Source organism: Macaca mulatta, chromosome 7 (genome assembly GCF_049350105.2).
Source record: "Macaca mulatta isolate MMU2019108-1 chromosome 7, T2T-MMU8v2.0, whole genome shotgun sequence".
In the NCBI taxonomy this organism is placed as follows: Eukaryota; Metazoa; Chordata; class Mammalia; order Primates; family Cercopithecidae; genus Macaca; species Macaca mulatta.
In genome coordinates, this window is record NC_133412.1 from 14,110,573 (window position 1) to 14,133,519 (window position 22,947).

Genomic DNA, 22,947 nt, shown 5'->3' on the forward strand with positions numbered 1-22,947 from the left:
ACGGAGAAGTAGGGCTGTGAAGAACACAGATGCATGCTGAACCTGGGAATGACATAGGCATTGTAGGATGGCATTTGTGGTTCAGTGAGTGCAAATCCATGTGTCATACACAAATACAGTTCACTTTAATAGTTTGCTATCTCTTCACTCATCTTAAACACCTTAAGGTATTTGGAAAGGGAGGAAGAAATAAAACAGATGAACCTGCTGAGATATGGCCGGGAACAGTAGTACTTCATTTTGATTGATGTTTTTACAACCTTATCTTCTAGATAAAAGCTACTGTAAACAAAAGCCTACCTAAACTGATTGTATTTAAAGGAAGCAAGAGCCACCTGTGTGCAGCAATTGGCTCCCAAGTGCATAGTTTTTCCTCCTAGCAGCCAATTCCTGCTGCTCAGGGCCTCACAGCTACCACTTTAGTGTTACTTCCAGGGACTAGTACTCTTGGTTTCTACCACACTTTAAACCACAGCATCATCTTCCCGTTAATATCCTAGACAGAACAGATTCCTACTATCAATCCCAGCGATCTTGCAATTCGCTCTTCGGAAGTGTACAACTTGGACATATTTTTAAGGCTCATTGTCTTACCTTTAAAAATGACTTTCCGTGGCCAGGCATGGTGACTCACACCTGTAATCCCAGCACTTTGGGAGGCAAAGGTGGGCGGATCACCTGAGGTCAGGAGTTCAAGACCAGCCTTGCTAACACGGTGAAACCCTGTCTCTACTAAAAATACAAAAATTAGCTGGGCATGGTGACGCACACCTGTAGTCCCAGCTACTCAGGAGGCTGAGGCAGAAGAATCATCTGAATCTGGGAAGCAGAGGTTGCAGTGAGCCAAGATCACACCATTGCACTCCAGCCTGAGCGACAGAGCAAGACTACATCTCAAAAAAAAAAAAAAAAAAAACCACTTTCCTTCATTGTGTAGTAGAGAGTTATTAGCAAAAAAAAAAAATTATTATTTATTTTCCAAATGAGTAATAGCACTCACAGCTGCTTCTTCTAGGGCAAGGGACTATAGAGTGATATTCATTTGTGCATTCATATATCCACTCAACAGATGTATTGGCTGACTCCTATGTGCCACTAAAATACAAGCTGCCCTCATGAAGCTTACATTTTAAAGTGTTTGATAATTGCAAGGCCAGGTTATCCATAATTTTTGAAGACCCATTTTGAAAATCATTTTTCCTTACCTGATCATTTTTCCTAATGATCTAGACATTTCTAACTTCTAATTTATTTTTCCCCTTTCCAGCATTTGCCTTCATGAATCTGCAAAATTGGGATGTTTTGCTTTTGGGGACTAGATTGGCTAGCCAAAGAGATTTTCTTTATCATTAAATACTTCTTGTGAATAGGAGAAAAGTTTAACTGCCCATTTAGAGTGAGTTGGGATCTGACATATCATTTGGTTAATGATAGATTTATAGGGCAAACATGTATCAGCCTTAATCCTTCAGTTATTTGACTTTGCCAAGGATGAAATTCCAGTAATTTTTTATTTTAAGCAGGCTTTTATATATCCAGAACCCATAAATCTCTTTGTTCCTTGAGATAAACATCTGACCAAACTCTGGGTTACCTACCCTGTGATCCTTTAAGAACTATGCCAAGGAAAAAGAAACCCCATTCCCTCTATTAGCGAATAATTAAAGGCTACTTGAAAAAGACATAGTTCGGGTAAGCAATATTTATATAGTCTTTTCCATTTTATAATGTGTTTCTCATTTCTAATATTCAGAAAGTTAGGAATGGGAAGTTCAGAAATCACCTCAAAATTCATCAGAGCAAGTCTGATGGCTGATTAACTGGCAAACACCAAAATGGACTGCACCACTGTCAGCCAGGCCTTGCCAACTCCATGATCACTATCCATTATGGCTGTCATATCAATTATAAATTCTCTGGCATCAAGCACTAAATCAGCTGAAATGATGGGTTTGTCTTTGGCGTGTTTCCCTGGGGAAATAACTGAGAAAACATGTAATAATTCACAAAACCAATTTTGTTAAAACACCCCCAACTTTTGGAAGGCGGCTGGGGTATAAATTCTAGATCGATGGACATGATTTGCACCCAGTGTCCACATGAAGTATTCTCTCATTTTAGTACTTAAGTGTTTTCAAAGTAAACATAACCTTGGGTACTTTGTTACTTTTAGGGTTTCTATGTCTTTTGCTGTGTTTGCGCTCTCTCTCTTCCCATTTGAGAATGTGTTCTGTCCTCTCCATGCATCCTGTTCGAAACAGAACTACAGCTATTGTCCTGAAACTCATCCTCCAGTTTCCCAATGAAATAATCTCAATATACTTCTGACCCCATCATCCCTCTATGTCTCTTGGGACCCCTAACCTCACCCTCCCTCCCCTTGAGAATGGATGTATCATGGGGAAAATTTAAAAGGCTGATATATGAATAAATACAACATAGTTGAATGGTTGCCTTTTCCAGGATGACTTCTAGAATCATTGTCATTGCCCTAATTATTATTTTACTGTGAACCCTTTGGCATTTTGTTTATTCAAGTGATATAGTTTACTCTGAAAATGTGAAGAGATTAATTACTATGTTAAGCAATTTATGGAGAGGAACTTTTCTTCTGTGACTTGTGCTCTATGCAGGATGGATAGACAAGCTTGTATGTAGATTCTTATAGGTAAATGCAGAGGGGCTGACCCAATCCAGGAGTAAACATTTCTTCTAGAAAACAAAGACTAAAAACAACAGATTAAAGACAAAATCGCTTCTGCCTTTGTTTTCTATTGTAATCTTCTGAGAAAATATTTATAACAGGCTAGAAAGATTATAAATGTAGCATCTATGTATATCCAATATAGGACAAAGTGAAGTAGAAATTAAGTAATTTTTCAGGTAATTTAACATGGATGTGAAAATATCAAGGTATATAATCACCATGGAGAATTTCAGGGTGTTGCGGTTGTATATTTATATATATTTACATTTTTATTCATAATAACATTTTATTTGTGGCATAAAGGCCCAAAGTGAATCAATATTTATAATATGTTTTTACTTTTTTATTTTCAAAATTATAGAAAGTAAGTGGTTTCAAAGAGATAAAAGTTGCACTTTTCATAGCCAACATGCATACATTGGGTGAGAATACGCATAACTAGGTTCTCTTTCTTTGGTCATTTCAGTCTGCAAATACAGACCTGGCAAGGAAAGAAAAAGTAGATGAAACAACCAAGTTATCATATTTTAACTTCATTTCTACAAAAAATATTTGTATTGTATATTAAATTGACCATAGTGCCAGAAACTTATGATGTTATATTACATGATTACTAATCTATTGTTATGGTACACATATTTACACACAGGCATCAATATACACATATTTTGCATATAAACATGTGCAAGCATATTTCACTTGGACTGGAAAGTTATTTACAACTCTGTCTGGATATACATACAACAGTGATTAACAAGTGCATAACCAATCACAACACGCAGATTAAAACTAAATCAACAGTGTAAGAGTTTATTTTAAAACAATTACAAGATGTTTTATGTTTCTCCTTCATCGTGAACTATGTATTTGAAAACGCACTCTTCATAAAAACCACATGCAAGTCTTTTTGATGGTGAAACAATCGACCTCCAACGACCACATGTCTGCACACATCCTCAGAAGATAGCACAGACCCCACACAGCAACTCAAAATGAGAAAGAAAAAAAGAAATGTATATATGATTATGATTTTTTAATATATATGTGTGTGTGTATATGTGTGTATATATATACATATATACACACACACATATGATTCTCTGCTGTTCTTGTTTTAGAGAAGGAGTTTTTTATTTGCCTATGATTGAAATAAAAAATTTGGGCTAGGAACGAAGGTTTCTGTATGTTTTTACTGTTTGATGAAGACCCTCATGAACAAGCAGCTTGACTAAAATTATCAAACCATTCCGTAGTCCACTTGTCATCCTTCAATTGAGAACTGTTTGTTTGTTTCATTGACTTGATGCAGATTTATACTGTAGGACTCTACTGCACTGAGAATCCTTTTTTATGCAATTATGGTAACTCAGCTCATCGGGAAGAAAAGTATTAGGTCAATTTCAGGAGTTTCTGTGATCATAGGTAGAGAGACAAATTGTGTAATAGTACATAAATCCCATACCTTTCACCGTCTTATTACCAAAAGAGATGAAACGCATACTAGTTTTAAAAATATATGTAGTGGTTTTCTCATAGAGCTGAAAACATGGGTAAGCCAAGCTAATGACACAAACATAAGATGCATCTGTATATTACAGCTATTTTAGGAGCAAAACTGGGCCTTCGGGGCGTACTGTATCAACCCTGTTTAACAAGTCTGAACCTTCTTTTCTGGGAAAACAAATCTCTACCTCATATGCTCACTTAGACCCGTTGCTTCCCTCAGTTTTCCTCATAACTTACTCCAGCTGTTTATTTCCATGTGTATGAACAAGCTGTGGCAGTGTTCTGGATTTACTCCTCTTCCCTCATGTTTAGATTCTGCCCCATAACTTCTGAACCCCTTCACAGCGTGCAACATTTCTCTTCTCTGAACTTTACGTAGTGATTCTGTAATTCTCACTCCCTAGCTTACTTCCACCTATTTGTCAAAGGTTTTAAAAATGCTCCCTCAAATGTAATTATTTTCATTTATTTTGCCAGAATTATGGGTTGGTTTTCCATCTACTTCCTAAATGTGGTGATACTTAAATTGAAATAAGGAGCTAAACTTTTTAGTGTGAAACTACTGACATCAAACTTAAGAGTTATTCCCTGTGTAGATAGGTAGATCCCAACTCATATACTGGGGTTTTATCAGTTGCCTTGCTTCTGGACCCCTGCTTGCCTATCACCTATCCAGGTGTAGTAAATATTTTTCAGAGTCAAAAGACTTATAAAATGCTATATAAACACAAGGTATAATGAGACAGTAAAGCATAGTAGTTACAAGGGTAAGCTGTAGAGCCAGGCGGCTTGGGTTCAAAACCTGGCCCTTTTTGGACCCCAGTTTCTTCATCTGTAAAATGAGGATAGTCACAGTGCCCTCCTCATAGGGTGGTACTGAGTACCAAATTAGTCTGTACATGTAAAAGTTCTTGAAACACTGCCTGCTCAGTAAATGTTAGTTACCTGTTTGTTGTTGATTATTGAGATCTTATATTATTTTATATGTACTTAGCATCTTTATAGACATAATGATTGGTCAAGGGCTCCCTGAAATCTATGGAGATCTAGAAGCTCAGCTGGCTTCAGGAAACCAACTAGGGGTTATTGGGGCTAATTTAGCAAGATGATATCTAGTAGTATGATTAGAAACCTCTAAATTCCTTCATCTACCTTTCTTTTCAACAGTCTCTGAAGAGGATGCCTTGAGGAAAAGTATGACAATAGAAAGTTAATAATCTTCTCCATTCTCTATAAGTAAAAATGCCATCCTAGTAATTCCTGCATTACAGGATAGTGTTAGAGACATCGCAAGGAGAGTATTTTGTTTTATACTTAAAAAAAAAAAAAAGGGAGTAAATTCTTCCTGAATTTGGGGGGCCAAATTTTCTGTCGGAACCACTGAGTTTCTCAGAGAGTTATAGGAAACCTTGAACAGAAAGACACTTACATCATATTCTGTCCAACATTCGCAATCTGGAATCCTCATGGCTTATCTGAGGATAGCTAGATTTTTCTCCAAAACTAAGAATTTACTCACTGAAGTGCCATTTTTAAAACATTCTTGGTGATAATCTTTTAAAAATACATTAACAGCTTTCACTGCCTTTTTTAAACTGAACAAAATGGAAGCAGCATTTGTGTTTCCTGCACTGTCCTCAACACCTGTTGAGATCGACAAAGCCTGCTAGCCCCAACACCAAACAGCCAGGGACTCTCACAGTTGGGGCATTTTTATGTGTCTCTTCACTGCTTGTCAGCAGGAATTCACCTTGACTGACAAAGTGTTCTCCTTGTAACCAACTCCTTCAAATATGCAGCTTCAGGAACACAATAACCAAGTTTACCAAAACAACAGAACTGGAGAAAATATGGACAATTCTTTATTTTATGTAACCTTAGCATCCTATATATGCAGCAAGGAGGAGTATTGGCGTATAGTGGAAGTTAGGAGCCAAGAAGCTCAGTTGGTATACGTGGCACTGATCCTCGGCATCAGGAAGTGACAGAGAACAGTGGGGACTGTGGCAGTCCTGCGAACCTAGGTTATATCTGAAGGGGGCAGCTGTTACTTATCTCCCATTGCTTGTTGCCAGATCGATTAGTTTCTCAAAAGAAGCTAAATATGCAGGATTTTGTGTAAACATTCCCAATTTGTATGCATTGGTTCAATTTTTTTAAATTAATGAAAACCCAGCCTTGATTTAATAGATCTACTGATGTCACTATTTTGCAAGGCCACTCACTCCATGTTTTTGAAAGTTTCAGTTATAGAAAAAATTTTATTCATGTTGAATCAAAATCTAATTCTTGGCTACTTTCAAGCATTGTCCTAAGTCTGCACTTGAGAGCTACAGCATGAATCAAATCCTTCCTTCCCAAGAGCACTCTCAAAATCAGAACATGATGAGTGTGTTAGTGAACCTTAACTCTTCATTTCTAAGTCAGACATACTCTTATTCTAACCATGCCTCAGATATCCTAGGATTATCCTTTCGTTGACTTTCAAACTGGAGATATTCCCCTTAAAATATGACACCAGAACTCCCCAAAATGCCCTAGGTGTGGCTTGACCATTGCAAAGGACATTGACTCTCTTTTTCTGGTTAAAGTCTAACATTCTATCACCCTGTTTAGTAAACCGATCACTACCTCATAGTGAGTGCATCACACACTGCCTTGGTTCTAAAACTGGTTCCTCTACTTTTTAGCTGTGAGACCTTAGGCAATCTACTTAATTGTTCTATGCCTTGCTTTTTTCACCTGTAGAACAGGGATAACTGTACCAACCTCACGGAGTTGGCATAGAAATTAAGTGGTTCAATATGTATAAAGTGCTTCTATATATATAAAGTGCTTAGAACAGTGTTGGACACATAGTAAGTGGGGTGAAAATGTTAATAATTAACATTGTTGTAACTATATGATTTTCATATAGTTACAGGGTTATAGGGGCTATAAGATTGGCTTGAAACCAGTTTTAGGGGGTTCGACTCTCTCCTTTTTCGTTTAGTTTGATATAGGTCGGCTCTTCAAATGTGTGGTGGGGTGGAGGACAGCCATTCAATCACTCTAGGCTAGTGGAGGGCTGTTCGATTAGTAGTACTTTACGTTTTGAGGCAAAGGCTTCTGAGATCATATAGATTATTAAGATTACTGCTGTTAGTGAGATAAAGGAGCCTATAGATGATAGGATATTTCATGTGGTGTAGGCATCGGGGTAATCAGAGTAGCGTCAGGGTATCCCGGATAGGCCAAGGAAGTGTTGTGGAAAAAAGGTTAAATTTACACCTACGAATATAATAATAAAATGGGCTTTGGCATAAGTCTGGTCTAATGTATAGCCTGAAAATAAGGGGAATCAATGAATGAAGCCCCCTATAATGGCGAAGACAGCTCCCATTGACAAAACATAGTGAAAGTGGGCGACAACATAGTATGTGTCGTGTAATACAATATCTAGGGATGAGTTTGCTAAGATAATGCCGGTTAGGCCTCCTACGGTAAATAGAAAAATAAAGCCCAGGGCTCGAAGTATTGCGGGGGATCATTTAATATTGCCCCCGTGGAGTGTGGCAAGTCAGCTAAAAACTTTAACACCAGTAGGGATTGCAATAATTATAGTGGCAGAAGTGAAATAGGCCCGTGTATCTACATCTATACCAACTGTAAACATATGATGAGCCCATGCAATAAAACCTAAAAACACAATTGATACTATAGCCCAGACTATGCCCATGTACCCAAATGGCTCTTTTTTCCCGGAGTAGTGAGTTACGATGTGGGAAATTATCCCAAATCCAGGAAGAATAAGGATATAGACTTCGGGGTGACCAAAGAATCAGAATAAGTGTTGGTATAGGATGGGGCCTCCTCCTCCTGAACGCATGAGCTGTTACAATAATGTTGTAAATATGGTCATTGCCTAGCAGATTGCCGGGTTGGCCTAGCTCAACTCGGATGAGAAGGCTCAGAGCCGTACCTATGACTCCAGCTCACGCACCAAACAACAGGTATAAAGTCCCAATGTCTTTATGGTTTGTTGAGAATAGTCAACGATTGATGAGCATAGGTAGGAATAGAAAGGAGGGAGGGGTAAGATGGCTGAGTAGGCATTAGGCTGTAAACCTAAAGACAGAGGTCTACCCCTCTTTTTACCAGCCCTGAGGTGATTTTCACATTGGATTGCAAGTTCAAAGGAGCAGCTTTAAGTTTCTGCCGGGGCTTCTCCCGCCTTTTTTCCCTGCGGCAGGAGAAGTGGATCAAAGCCAGTTGGTTAGGGTGTTTAGCTGTTAACTAAGTTTTTGTGGGTTCGAGTCCCATTGATCTAGCGAGGGCTTAGCTTAATTAAAGTAATTGATTTGCGTTCAATTGATGCAGAGCAGATATTTGCAGTCCTTATGTATTTCAGAAATTAAGTAATTTTACTTGCTAAGGGCTTTGAAGGCCCTTGGTCTTGCTTAACCTAAATTTCTAGGGAATAGACAGGATTAGGGGAGAGATTGGTAGTAAGAGAGTGGAAGCAATAATAAGTGGGGGAATAAGGAGTGTAGGTTTTGTGTTTTCAAATTGCCATATTATTTTTGTGTTGTTGGATGTGGGAAATAGTGTTAGGGAGATAGTGTAGATTAGACGTATGTAGAAATATAGGTTGAGTAGGGTTATGATAATTATGATGGAGGGGATGATAAAGTTATTGTTTATTGTGAGTTCTTGAATGGTGATTCACTTGGGTAGGAAGCCGGTTAGAGGGGGTAAGCCTCCTAGGGATAGGAGGGTAGATGTTATTAGTGGCACTAGACAGGTTGATTTGTTTCAGGTGTGGGATAGCATGAGAGCTGTGGTGTTTGAGTTTAGGTTGAGGATTAGGAATATGGTAGCTGTTAGGGTGATGTATGTAGTTAAGTAGGGGATTGTGATAGTTGGGTTATATACTAGTGTTATTGTTATTCAGCCCATGTGAGTGATTGAAGAGTATCCTAGGATCTTGCGTAATTGTGTTTGGTTGAGACCCCCTCAACTGCCTACTATGATGGATAGGGTTGAGAGGGTTAAGAGAGTGCAGGTATTGATTGATGGGTGAATTTGGTATATGATTGAGATGGGGGCTAGTTTTTGTCATGTAAGGAGGAGTAGGCCGGAGGTTAGGGATGTTCCTTGGGGGACTTCTGGGACTCAAAAGTGGAAGGGAGCTATTCCTAGTTTTATGGCAAGGGCGGTTGTCATTATTAGGGATGAGAGTTGATTGGTGTGACTTGTTATTGTTCAGTATCCTGATAGTAGGTTGTTGGAAATAATTGCTATTATGAGGATTATGGATGCGGTAGATTGTGCTAGGAAGTATTTAGTAGCAGCTTCTGTGGAGCGGGGGTTTGTTTTTTTGATTAGAATTGGAGTGAAGGCTAATATGTTTATCTCTAGACCTGCTCAGGCGAGGAATCAGTGTGAGCTTAGTGTTGTAATGAGTGTGCCTGTGATTACCGTGGTGTAGATAATAAGTTGAGCTAGTGGGTTGATTAGTACGGGAAGGGTGTGACCAACATTTTCGGGGTATGGGCCCGATAGCTTATTTAGCTGACCTTACTCTAGGATAGAGTGTGAGAGGTAGCACGGAGAAGTTTGGGTTCTCAGGGGTGGGTTCGATACCTGCAATCCTAGAAATAAGAGGGTTGGGGCCTCTATTATTTACTCTATCAGAGTAACTCTTTTATCAAACATATTTCTAGGTTTGAGGCGGGATGCTGGAGATTGCGATGGGCATTGAGGTATTTCATATGAGGAGTGCTAGTGTGAGTGGAAGAAAGTTTTTTCATAGTAGGTGTATAAGTTGGTCGTAGCGGAATCGGGGATATGCTGCTCGGATTCATAGAAATAAGGAAGTTAGGAGGAGTGTTTTAATGGTAAAGCACGTTGTGAATATTTCTGGTGAATGGATGGGGTAGGATGTGCCCAAGAAAATTGTGGTTGTTAGGGCATTTATTATGATGATATTTATGTATTCGGCCATGAAGACTAGGGCGAATGGACCTGCGGAGTATTCAGTGTTAAAGCCTGATACTAGTTCTGATTCGCCTTCTATGAGATCGAAGGGGGTTCGATTTGTTTCTGCTAGTGTGGAGGTAAATCATATTATGGTCAGTGGTCATGATGGTAGGAGAAGCCAGAGGTGCTCTTGTGTTGTAATGAGTATGTTGAGGTTGAATGAGCCACTTATTAGTAAGACTGACAGTAGAATGATAGCGAGGGTGACTTCGTATGAGATCATTTGGGCGACGGCCCATAGGGCTCCAATTAGGGCGTAGTTTGAATTTGATGCTCATCCAGATCATAGGATGGAGTAGACAGTTAGGCTGGATGTGGCCAGGATGAATAGGAGTCCTAGGTTGAAGTTAATTAGGGGGTTAGGTATGGGGAGGGGGGTTCATAGGAGGAGGGCAGTTAAGAAGGCTAGAGCGGGTGCGGTAATATAGAGAGTAGTTGTGGATGTTGACGGTTTTAGAGGTTCTTTGGTAAAGAGTTTTATTGCGTCAGCGAAAGGTTGTAGTAACCCATAGGGACCTACAACGTTAGGTCCCTTACGTAGTTGTATGCAGCCTAGTAATTTTCGTTCAACGAGTGTAAGGAACGCCATGGCGGCTAGTGTAGGTATAATAAGGAGTAGGAGGTTTATTGTGGTCATGATGTTAAGAAGAGGAGTTGAACCTCTGATTGTAAAGTTTTAAGTTTTATGCAATTGCCGGGCTCTGCCATCTTAACAAACCCTGTTCTTGGGTTGGATATGTAATATTTTGCTAAATTGAGATTAAGTCATTTATGTAATGAAGGCGCTTTATGAAGTGGGCCTTATTTCTCTTGTCCTTTCGTACAGGGAGAAACGTAGAATAGATAGAAACCGACCTGGATTGCTCCGGTCTGAACTCAGATCACGTAGGACTTTAATCGTTGAACAAACGAACCCTTGATAGCTGCTGCACCATTAGGATGTCCTGATCCAACATCGAGGTCGTAAACTCTATTGTCGATATGGACTCTAGAATAGAATTGCGCTGTTATCCCTAGGGTAACTTGTTCCGTTGATCAAATTATTGGATCAATTGTAAATGTTAGTTTGCTTTGGCTTGTGTGGTCTCAGCATGGATTATTCGGAGGTTTAGTTGTGCTCCGAGGTCACCCCAACCAAAATTTTTAATGCAGGTGTAGAGATTTAAAAATCCGTAGGTTTGTATGATTCCTGGTTGCATTAATAAATTAAAGCTCCATAGGGTCTTCTCGTCTTATTATCTTATGTCCGCCTCTTCACGGACAGGTCAATTTCACTGGTTGAAAGTAAGAGACAGTTAAACCCTCGTGTTGCCATTCATGCGAGTCCCTATTTAAAGAACAAGTGATTATGCTACCTTTGCACGGTCAGGGTACCGCGGCCGTTAAACGTGTGTCACTGGGCAGGCAGTGCCTCTAATACTAGTAATGCTAGAGGTGATGTTTTTGGTAAACAGGCGGGGGTTCAGTTTGCTGAGTTCCTTTTACTTTTTTTAACCTTTCCTTGAAAGCATGCCTGTGTTGGATTAACAGTGAAAGTAGTATGGGCTTGTTTATGTTTATCAATACTAGGCTGTTAAGTATCGGTGAGGCTTTCGGTCTGATTTAGGCTTATGCGGTGGAGAGAGAGTATTCATGTTACTTATACTAGCATTATTACTTCTATAGGGTGATAGATTAATCCAATGTAGTGTGAGGAGTTCAGTTATGTGTTTGGGGTTTTTAAGTAGTTGATGTTGAGCTTGAACGCTTTCTCAATTGATGGCTGCTTTTAGGCCAACTATGGTAATTGGGGTTTTTACTCTCTACATAAGGTTTTTTCCTAATGTCTAAAGAGCTGTCCCTCTTTAGACTAACAATTAAGTTTACAGGAGGATTAAGTGGTTCTGTAGGTAAACTTAAGGTTGAACTAAGATTCTATCTTGGATAACCAGCTATCACCAGGCTCAGTAGACTTGTCACCTCTACCCAGAAATCTTCCCACTATTTTGCCTCACAGACGGGTGCGCTCTTTTAGCTGTTTTTGGGTAGCTCGTCTGGTTTCGGGGAATTTGGCTTCAGTTCTCTTTGTGAAATTATTTCTAGCTAATTCATTATGCGAAAGGTACGGGGGTTAATCCTTGCTATTTTGTGCTTGGGTAGTTTTCTATCTTTCCCTTGCGGTACTGTATCTATAGCGCCAGGTTAAAATTTCTATCGCCTATACTTTATGTAGGTGAATGGTTTGGTATATGTTGGTTTGATGTTAGTATTGATTGTGCTGAGAGCTGGTGTTAGCTCAAGGTAGTCAAGCGGTGTTGGGATTTTCTGGGTGTAAGCCAGATGCTTTATGTTAAGCTATACCTTGATTTATCCAAGTGCACCTTCCAGTACACTTACCGTGTTACGACTTATCCCCTCTATATAAATATTAGGGTGTTTAGTTAAGATGTTCCTTAAGTATATTTGAGGGGAGTGACGGGTGGTGTGTGCGCGCTTTATGGCCTGGTTCAATTAAGCACTCTATTCTTAATTTACTGCTAAATCCTCCTTGGACTCTTAGGTTTCATAAGAGTTATCATGGGGTTTTCTGAGGTAGAAAATGTAGCCCATTTTTTACCATCTCATAGGTTACACCTTGACCTAACGTTTTTGTGGGGAGGGCATTTGCGCTCACTTTGTGACCTTCATCAGGGTTTGCTGAAGATGGCGGTATATAGGCTGAGCAAGAGAGGATGGGGTGGATCGGGGCTTATCGATTACAGAACAGGCTCCTCTAGGGGGATGTGAAGCACCGCCAAGTCCTTTGAGTTTTAAGCTGTTGCTTGTAGTATTCTGGCGAGTAGTTTTGTTGTTTTAACTATTGAGGTTTAAGGCTAAGTATAGTGGGGTATCTAATTCCAGTTTGGGCCTTGGCTATAGTGTGTTCAGAAATTTTAAAGCCACTTTCGTAGTTTATTTTACATCAGCTAGGGTTTTACAGTTTAGATGGAGTTTAGCTCTATTGTATCGGATCTAAAACACTCTCTACGCCGATCTCTATTGGCTAGGGTTAATCGTATGACCGCGGTGGCTGGCACGAAATTAACCAACCCTTAATATAGCATAGCTTAGATAAACTTTCGTTTATTGCTAAAGATTTGTCACTGCTGTCTCCCGTGGGGGTGTGGCTAGGCAAAGTGTTTCGAGCTGCGTGTGCGTGCTTGATACTTGCTCTTCTTGGTCATAGTGATTTGTAGGGCGTCTTCACCGGGGCGGGGATGCTTGCATGTGTAATCTTGCTAAGAGTCAATAGAAAGGCCAGGACCAAGCCTATTTGTTTATGGGGTGTACAAGCCCATCTAGGCATTTTCAGTGTCTTGCTTTAGGTAGGTTTAAGCTACATAAACGGGGAAATAGGTATGGCTATAGGGTGATTTCTTTGGGGTTGTGGTAATGGGGGTATAAGTTTGGTAATGGGTGGGCGGATACGGGGTGGGGGAAATCGTGAGCTGGTGTCAAGAGTGCTTGGTGAAGTAAATTTATATTAGTTGAGGGGATGGCAGTTGGAGCTATGCATACCTAAAAGATGAAAATACAAGCTCTGGCCAGGCAAATTGAGGCTTTTGTTTTTGGGGTTTGGCAAAAGTGGGTTTAGGTGGAGTCAGAGATGGGGGTGGGGGGGTTTGATGGGATTTTATTGTGGTTTGGTGGTTTGGTGTTGTGGAGTTGTGGAGTTGATTGTTGGTATGTCCTACAAGCATGAATTAAATAACACCTTGCTGATGGTTATGCGGGGCTAGGATATTGAACGTAGGTGCGATTAATAATGGCATGGACCAGGAATCAAAGGCAGGCGCGGCAGGACGGGATGTGGTGGGAGTCAGCATTCTGCGATGGGGTTGCGTGCAGACCAGAGATAAAAGATACCAAATGCATGGAGAGCTCCCGTGACTGGTTAATAGGGTGATAGACCCGTGATCCATCGAGATGTCTTATTTAAGGGGAACGTGTGGGCGATCTTGATTGTTACGGCCCTGAGGTAAGAACCAGATGCCGGATACAGTTCAGTTATAGCTACCCCCACGAGTTCTGGGCCCGGAGCGAGGAGAGTGGCATTATTTGGGCGGGATATTGGTTTCACGGAGGATGGTCAACAAGGGACTCCTAAGTGAGGGGGGGCATCCGTGGTGAAGAGGACTTTTTAATAGATATGTGCTATGTCCGATAAATGACTTAATGTACTATCTACGATCAATATATGACTAGTTCTGTTGGTATGCGTAGGGGTGGTGTATGGGCTTTGGAGATGTGTGTTATGTGTTACTGTTGAAGTGTTTAGTAGAGTCCCTGCTTGTAAGCATGTCTTTCGAGAAAGTTGGGTAAGTATGTAATAATATGTGTTATGTACAGTCAAGCATATATAGTACTATATATTATACATGTTGGCTAGCAGTAATGCACGAATTACATAGAGGCATTAAAGGTAGGTTAATACTAAAGTTGGGCTGTAAAGCTTGTACAACATAAAATACAGAAAGTAGTTTAAGTTAGAATGCCGGTTTTGGGTGTTGGTAGTAGAGTTAAATACTTTCTTTCTGATTGCCCTGGGGAGAGTATTCCATTTCTGGTTTACAAGGCCAGTGTATTAAATTTATACTACGAGGGCAGGTTCATTTGAGCAGGTTGTTCTCGATTAGGGAGGCCAGTGGTATTAAGATTAAGATTGTGATAAAGTATATTGTAGATGCTATTTGGCCAATAATGATAAAGGGTTGGGTTACTGGTTGGCTTCCAATTCAGGTGAGGGTTAGTAGAATTGTGACTAGGAGTCAGAGTAGGAATTGGCTGAGTGGGTGAAATATTATGCTTTGTTGTTTAGATTTGTGGAGTATGGGGATAACTGCTAGAATGAGGATCGATAGGAAGAGTGCTAGTACGCCTCCCAATTTGTTGGGGACAGATCGTAGAATTGCGTATGCAAATAGGAAGTATCATTCTGGTTTAGTATGTGGAGGGGTGTTTAGCGGGTTGGCCGGGGTATAGTTGTCTGGGTCGCTTAGGAGGTCGGGTGAAAATAATGTTAATGTTGTTAGGGTAAAGAGAAGGAGGACTACTCCTAGAATATCTTTAATTGTATAGTAGGGGTGAAAGGTGATTTTGTCTGGGTTAGAGGAGATTCTGCAGGGGTTGTTTGACCCTGTTTCGTGTAGGAATAGTAAGTGTACGGTGGTGAGGGCAACGATAATGAAGGGTAGGATGAAGTGTAGGGTGGAGAATCGTACGAGAGTAGGGTTATCAATGGCATAGCCACCTCAGACTCATTGGACGAGGTTGGTTCCGACGTATGGGATTGCTGAAAGTAGATTTGTGATTACTGTTGCCCCTCAGAATGATATTTGGTTTCATGGGAGTATGTAGCCCATAAAGGCTGTTGCTATGGTTATGAGTAGGAGCATAATGCCAATGTTTCAGGTTTCTAGGAGAAGATATGAGCCATAGTAGAGGCCTCGGCCTACGTGCAGGAAGAGGCAGATGAAGAGTATGGAGGCACCGTTAGCGTGGAGATAGCGGATGGTTCAGCCGTAATTTACGTCTCGAGTGATGTGTGCGATTGAGGAGAAAGCAGAGGAGGTGTCTGGTGAGTAGTGCATTGCTAAGAATAGGCCTGTGATAATTTGTAGAATTAGGCAGGTTGCGAGAAGTGAGCCGAAATTTCATCACACGGAAATGTTGGATGGGGTAGGTAGATCAATGAGGGAGTGGTTAATTATTTTTATGATTGGGTTAGATTTGCGTATTGGGATCATTTGGCGCTTTTGTAGTTGAAATACAACGATGATTTTTCATATCATTGGTTATGGTTAAAGTCCATATGGAAGTAATGATATATATTTTATTTACATTAAGCGTATTATTGGTTATAGGGTTTGTGGGTTTTTCTTCTAAGCCCTCTCCCATCTATGGGGGTTTAGCGTTGATTGTTAGTGGTGTAATTGGTTGTGTGATTATTTTAAGTTATGGGGGGGCTTACATGGGTTTAATGATGTTTTTAATTTATCTGGGGGGTATGATAGTTGTTTTTGGTTATACTGCGGCAATGGCTATTGAAGAGTATCCCGAAACATGGGGTTCAGGGCTTGAGGTTCTAGGGGGTCTTTTGGTGGGATTAATAATGGAAGTGGGGTTAGTTTTATGGGTTTTAGGTTTTGATGGAGTAGTGGTGGTTAATTTTAATAATATGGGTAGTTGGGAGATTTTTGAGGGGGAAGGATTGGGGTTAGTTCGAGGTGATTCTATTGGTGCGGGTGCCTTGTATGATTATGGGTGTTGATTAGTGGTGGTTGCTGGTTGGACGTTGTTTGTTGGTGTGTATATTGTGATTGAGATCACTCGAGGTAATAGACTATATTATTAGAAGTAGGGTTAGGGTAAGAGGAATGAGGAAAGAGAGGAAGTAGAGTTTGATTATGCCTTTCTGGGTAGTTACAGCTATGGAGGTAGTAATGTGTGTTTGTGAGATTATTTTGGGTATGGATTTTTCTAGTCATGTTGAATCTAATAAGAGGAGGGCTAAATTTTGGCTTATAAGTAGGTTTTGATATGGGACTATATGATGGATCGTGGTGGGAAAATATCCTAGTATGTTGGAGAATTTGAATATTTGTGATGAATTTTTTGCTTTTAGTTTATTGGTCATAAGGGCGAGGTCTAGGGCTGTTAGGAAACCGAGGGTGGTTGTGCATAAGGCTGAGAGTTTTAGGTAGAGGGGTATTGTTGGTTGGGGGAGTGAGGTAGGGGGGATATTGTTAGTGACAAGGAATCCTGTAACTATACTGCCTATTATGAGGCGTTTAATTGGGTTTAGTAGGGCGGGGTTGTTTTCGTTGATGTTTATTAGGGTTGGGCAGCGGGGTTGTCCTGTTAGGGTAAGGAGAATGGTTCGAGTGCTGTAGGCGCTTGTCAGGGAGGTGGCGATGAGAGTAATAGATAGGGCTCAGGCATTGGTATATGACGTGTTTGTGGCTTCGATAATGAGGTCTTTGGAGTAGAAGCCTATGAGGAAGGGTATTCCCGTGAGTGCTAGGTTGCCAATAACTAGGGAAGTTGAGGTGATAGGCATTGTTTTAAATAGACCTCCTATTTTTCGGATGTCTTGTTCGTTATTTAAATTATGAATAATAGATCTGGAGCATATAAAGAGTATAGCTTTAAAGAAAGCATGGGTGCAGATGTGTAGGAATGCTAAGTGTGGTTGGTTAATACCAATAGTGACTATTATTAGGCCTAGTTGGCTCGAGGTGGAGAAGGCCACGATTTTTTTGATATCGTTTTGTGTGAGGGCACAGATGGCTATGAATAGGGTAGTAATGGCTCCCAGACATAGTGTGAGGTTTTGGATTAATGTGTTGCTTTCTATTAAAGGGTGAAAGCGAATAAGTAGGAATACTCCAGCAACAACTATGGTGCTGGAGTGAAGTAGAGCTGAAACTGGAGTTGGACCTTCTATGGCAGAGGGTAATCAGGGGTGAAGACCAAATTGAGCTGATTTTCCTGTTGCTGCTAGGAGAAGGCCCATTAGTGGGAGGGGGTTTGAGTTGGAGTTTAGGGCCAGTATTTGTTGAAAGTCTCATGAGTTATAGTGCAGGAGGAATCATGTTATAGCTAGGATAAGACCAATGTCGCCGATGCGGTTGTATAGAATTGCTTGGATGGCTGCTGTGTTGGCGTCTGTTCGAGCGTATCATCAGCTGATTAGAAGGAAGGATATGATCCCTACACCCTCTCGGCCAATGAAGAGTTGGAAGAGGTTGTTGGCAGTAACTAGAATTAGTATGGTAGTGAGAAAAATGAGGAGATATTTGAAGAATTGATTGATGTTTGGGTCTGAGCTTATGTACCATAGTGAGAATTCTATGATGGATCAGGTGATGAATAGTGCGATTGGAGTAAATATTATAGAAAAGTAGTCTAGTTTAAAGCTTAGTGTTAAATCTAATGTTTGGATTGTTATTCAATGTCAGCTTCAAATGGTTGTTTCTTGATTTGAGAAGATGTATAGGGTTGTTGGAAGAAGGCTAGTAATAAAGGTATATATTATAATTATTTTTACATAGGGTATGAGCGTTTTTTGTTAGGGTTAATGAGGGTGGCAAAAATTGGAAGAGTTAGGGAGGCGAGGGTTGTTATCATAATAGAGGTGCACATAATTGTTACTTTTATTTGGAGTTGCACCAGTGTTTTTGGCTCCTAAGGCCAATGGATAGCTGTTATCCTTTAAAAGTTGAGAAAGCCGTAATTTTAAGTACGGAGGCATGGGTTAGCAGTCCTTGCAAGTTTTCTCGGTAAATAAGAAGTAGTAAGCTTCTATAGTTAGGTTCACAATCTAATGTTTTGATTAAACTATATTTACAGAGAGTAAACCCTAGAATGGTATTAGGATTGAGGGACAGAAGAATGACTGGAGCAAGGTGTATAAATATTAATGTGTTTTCTCGTGTAAAGGGGGGTTTTATGTTGATTATATGATGAGTAAGTGTCCCTCGTTGCATTGTGATGAACATGTGGAGAGAGTAGAGGGCTGTAATTAGTATATTGAGTCCTGTTAGTATGATAGTAATATGGGATCAAGAAAATGAAGCTGCGATTACAAAGAGCTCGCCGAGTAGGTTAATAGTGGGGGGTATGGCAAGATTGGCGAGGTTTGCTGTGAACCATCAAAAGGTTATTAATGGGAGTGGGACTTGAAGTCCTCGGGATAGTAATATGATGCGGCTGTGGGTGCGTTCGTAGTTTGAGTTAGCTAGGCAGAAATATATGGAGGAGGTGAGTCCATGGGCTACTATGAGGATAGTTGCGCCGGAGAAGCTTCAGGGGGTTTGGATGAGTGAGGCTACGATTACTAGGGCTATATGGCTTACGGAAGAGTTTGCGATGAGTGATTTCAGGTCTGTTTGTCGAAGACAGATTGAGCTTGTTATGATTATACCTCATAGAGATAGTATAAGGAATGGGTAGGCTATATACTCTGTTAGAGGATTAAGGATGGAAGTGAGTCGTATTATGCCGTAGCCGCCCAGTTTTAGGAGTACTGCGGCAAGGACTATTGATCCTGCAATGGGGGCTTCGACGTGAGCCTTAGGAAGTCACAAGTGTAGGCCATATAGGGGTATTTTTGTCATAAAGGCTATTATGCATGCTAGTCAAGTAAAGTTATGGGATCAAGTGGTTGTTAGTTTTTGGTCTGTGAGCGTTAGTAGTGTGATATTTAATGAGCCTATGTTATTGTAGGTGTAGATTAGTATAATGAGTAGGGGTAGAGAGCCGGTTAGAGTGTAGAATAGAAAGTATGTGCTTGCGTTGAGACGTTCTGCTTGGTTGCCTCATTTGGTGATGATAATTAGGGTGGGAATGAGGGTAGTTTCAAATAGAATATAGAATATAATTAGTTCTGTGGCTATGAATGTTAGAATTAAGGTGGTTGGTAGGAAGATTATTATAGAGAGGTAGAGTTTTTTTTTGTGAAGTGGGCTTATTGCATAGGTGGTAATGGCTTGCTATGATTATGAGGGGTAGGAGTCAGGCAGTTAGTATTAGGAGAGGTGTTGTTAGCGAATCGGAAGATAGGTAGGTTGAGTAGTTGAGAAAGTTGTTGTCAGTTTGGTTAAAGAATAGTAGAGGAACGAGGCTAATGGTCAGACTATGCATGGTCAAGTTGATTCAGATTGCGTTGTTTTTGGAGAGTCATGTTATTGGCAATAGTATAGTTGTAGGGATAATTATTTTTAGCATTGAAGTAGGCTTAGGTTGTGAATATAATCTAGCCCATATGTGTTGGAGATTGAGATTAGTAAGGCGAGGCCTACTGCTGCTTCGCAAGCAGCAAATACTAGTAGGATGATGGGCATAATATTGATTAGGGGGGAGTGTACTCTCACCACCATACACTTACTATTCCTACACGAAACAGGGTCAAACAACCCCTGCGGAATCTCCTCTAACCCAGACAAAATCACCTTTCACCCCTACTATACAATTAAAGATATTCTAGGAGTAGTCCTCCTTCTCTTTACCCTAACAACATTAACATTATTTTCACCCGACCTCCTAAGCGACCCAGACAACTATACCCCGGCCAACCCGCTAAACACCCCTCCACATACTAAACCAGAATGATACTTCCTATTTGCATACGCAATTCTACGATCTGTCCCCAACAAATTGGGAGGCGTACTAGCACTCTTCCTATCGATCCTCATTCTAGCAGTTATCCCCATACTCCACAAATCTAAACAACAAAGCATAATATTTCACCCACTCAGCCAATTCCTACTCTGACTCCTAGTCACAATTCTACTAACCCTCACCTGAATTGGAAGCCAACCAGTAACCCAACCCTTTATCATTATTGGCCAAATAGCATCTACAATATACTTTATCACAATCTTAATCTTAATACCACTGGCCTCCCTAATCGAGAACAACCTGCTCAAATGAACCTGCCCTCGTAGTATAAATTTAATACACTGGCCTTGTAAACCAGAAATGGAATACTCTCCCCAGGGCAATCAGAAAGAAAGTATTTAACTCTACTACCAACACCCAAAACCGGCATTCTAACTTAAACTACTTTCTGTATTTTATGTTGTACAAGCTTTACAGCCCAACTTTAGTATTAACCTACCTTTAATGCCTCTATGTAATTCGTGCATTACTGCTAGCCAACATGTATAATATATAGTACTATATATGCTTGACTGTACATAACACATATTATTACATACTTACCCAACTTTCTCGAAAGACATGCTTACAAGCAGGGACTCTACTAAACACTTCAACAGTAACACATAACACACATCTCCAAAGCCCATACACCACCCCTACGCATACCAACAGAACTAGTCATATATTGATCGTAGATAGTACATTAAGTCATTTATCGGACATAGCACATATCTATTAAAAAGTCCTCTTCACCACGGATGCCCCCCCTCACTTAGGAGTCCCTTGTTGACCATCCTCCGTGAAACCAATATCCCGCCCAAATAATGCCACTCTCCTCGCTCCGGGCCCAGAACTCGTGGGGGTAGCTATAACTGAACTGTATCCGGCATCTGGTTCTTACCTCAGGGCCGTAACAATCAAGATCGCCCACACGTTCCCCTTAAATAAGACATCTCGATGGATCACGGGTCTATCACCCTATTAACCAGTCACGGGAGCTCTCCATGCATTTGGTATCTTTTATCTCTGGTCTGCACGCAACCCCATCGCAGAATGCTGACTCCCACCACATCCCGTCCTGCCGCGCCTGCCTTTGATTCCTGGTCCATGCCATTATTAATCGCACCTACGTTCAATATCCTAGCCCCGCATAACCATCAGCAAGGTGTTATTTAATTCATGCTTGTAGGACATACCAACAATCAACTCCACAACTCCACAACACCAAACCACCAAACCACAATAAAATCCCATCAAACCCCCCCACCCCCATCTCTGACCTGTAAGTATGCCACCAGTGTGCCCACTCTGGTCATTAATAAAATTGCCATGCCGAGGCAACGGCTGACTCTGCCTGCAGCCCTGTCTCTGGATTCGCCCTGATTCTATAACCAACGCAACGCTGTCTGATCATCTTAGTGCTAACCTTCTATTGCCCATCTTGTCCCTGAGGGTATCCTTCACGTGCCAGGCACTGTGTTAGGCATGGAGGACATGAATACATTAAAATATGGTCTTTACCCTCAACAGGGTCCCAATATAACAGACAAATGGTGAAACAGAGGGATAATCACTAGGAAACAGGTATACACAGAAGGGCCAGAGTTAGTTCTGCCGTATCTGATTGAATTTCTCTAAATACTCTAAAATGGAATGAAACCAGAGAATCACTTTTTTTTTTTTTTTCTCGGACAGAGTCTTGCTCTGTCACCCAGGCTGGAGTACAGTAGTGCAATCTCAGCTCACTGCAACCTCTATCTCCTGGGTTCAAGAGATTCTCCCACCATAGCCTCTTGAGTAGCTAGGACTACAGGCGAGCACCACCACACATGGCTAATTTTTTTGTATTTTTAGTAGAGACGGGGTTTCACCATATTGGCCAGGCTGGTCTCGAACTTATGACCTCAAGTGTTCGGCCTGCCGCAGCCTCCCAAAGTGCTTGGATTACAGGCGTGAGCCACTGTGCCCAGCCAAGAAACACATTTTGAACATATTTATAAGGGGTCATTACTTATGAAAAACCTCATCTTTCTTGCCTTCATGGTCTCTGATGGCTCCTGACTTAAACCTCCCATTTTTTCAAGCAGTATTTGTTGTTTTTGCTAATTTGGTGATATTTTATTTGCAAGCAAAATTACTTTTCAGACGTCATTCACATTCTAGTCTCTGCTTCTCAGGAGTCTTTAAACTGCATTGGGGGTCTTTGATCTTATTATTTGACCATGAGTATAGCAACCATAACATTATAGTCAACTTTAAAAAGTGTTTCCAGAATCAATTCGGATGTCCATGGACACCCATTCCTGAGTGTCTCCCAGCTGGCAGGGAGGGCTGCAATCTCAGTAGCACACCAACCTCTGCTGTGCACATCTCCTCAGACCCGAGAACTCTGTTTTCTTTTCAATGTTGTTAACAAAGTCTCTTTGATTTTTGTTGGTCACAAAGGTTATATTTGCCTTCCCAGGGACCTCATTTTTGTCTAGTGGTGCCACAGTAAATAAGAATAGGCATCAAAAAGGGGAAATGGTTCA

The 22,947-nt window shown here is 40.7% G+C and overlaps 1 protein-coding gene and 1 pseudogene across 12 annotated transcripts in view; one reads left to right on the forward strand and one right to left on the reverse strand.

Moving 5' to 3' along the window:
- The window catches only part of CDIN1 (CDAN1 interacting nuclease 1), a 246,658-nt gene that overhangs the window by 219,749 nt on the left and 3,962 nt on the right, over positions 1 to 22,947 (forward strand). The gene's annotated exons all lie outside the window — the stretch shown is intronic.
- On the reverse strand, positions 12,586 to 13,046 carry LOC144330531 (18S ribosomal RNA; annotated as a pseudogene).